Consider the following 1,285-nt stretch of genomic DNA (forward strand, 5'->3'; position numbering starts at 1 on the left):
TTCTCTATCTAAGGAATCCAGCAGACTCGTTTAATCTTCAGTTCGTCAGTCTCCCATCCTGAGCAAGCACAGTGGCAACAGTGGAAAGAAAAACTCCCTTTTTAACAGGAAGAAACCTCCAGCAGAACCAGGCTCAGGACAAGCGGCCATCTGCTCTGACCGGCTGGTTTGAGAGGACAGGAAGGAGAGACAGACGAACACAGAATGGTAGGTCCAGGAATAGGTCCAGGTCCAGATGTTGGTCCAGGTCCAGATGTTGGTCCAGGTGTACCTGAAAGACAAAAAAAACACATGTTAAGGATAGAAAAAATAATTACAAATACAAAACAACTTGAGCAGAGTAAGTAAAGACATTAGCAGAGTGAACGTGTGGTCAGTTTGTCTTCCAGTAGTCTAAGCCTATAGCAGCATAACTAAAGAACAGCTCAGGAAACCCAAGCCGACCCTAGCTATAGGATTTATCAAAAGGAAAGTCTTAAAACTGGATAATGTGTCAGCCTCATGGACAGAAACTGGAAGTTGGTTTCACAAGAGAGGAGCCTGATAACTGGAAGCTCTGCCTCCCATTCTGCTTTTAGAAACTCTAGGAACCGTAAGTAAACCTGCAGCTTGAGAGCAAAGTGCTCTGTTTGGAAAATATGGAACAATAAGAGCTGTAATGTAAGATGGAGCTAGGTTGTTGAGAGCTTTGTAGGTTAGAAGTAAGATTTTGAATTCTGGATTTGACAGGGAGCCAATGGAGAGAAGCTAAAACTGGAGACATACAGTATGATCTCTCCCAGTAACTCCAGTTAAGACTCTGGCAGCAGCATTTTGGATCAAGACATTTTAAAGAAGTATTTGGACACCCAGATAATAAACCATTGCAATAGTCCAGTCTAGACGTGACAATTTATTTATTTAGTTGACTATTTATTCAAGTTAAAAAATAATTCACTATGCACAAGATAAATTTGAATACAATTTTAAAAACATACCTGTTTTATTTCAAGTTATGTGTCTGCTTTAACGTCAAAACTAATACATGAGTATATGGAAATGTTAGTATATAGTAAAATATAAATAATTGGGTTTATGATTGTATAGAATCACCTAAGAATATACCAAAATGTTTTTATTTGTTTTACTTTTTGTAAAATGTAACATTATAATGCTATATTTGTACGTATCTGTGTGTAGAAGTTTTCAGGTTTAAACCCCGAGCGTGTAATCTCGCGATATTTCCGTGTTCTCGTGAGATCTGGGCCGCAGCGCCCTCTAGTGTGCGGAGCGGCCACCGCAGGTT

Source organism: Nematolebias whitei, chromosome 20 (assembly GCF_014905685.2).
Source record: "Nematolebias whitei isolate Nwh7 chromosome 20, NemWhi1, whole genome shotgun sequence".
Taxonomy (NCBI): domain Eukaryota; kingdom Metazoa; phylum Chordata; class Actinopteri; order Cyprinodontiformes; family Rivulidae; genus Nematolebias; species Nematolebias whitei.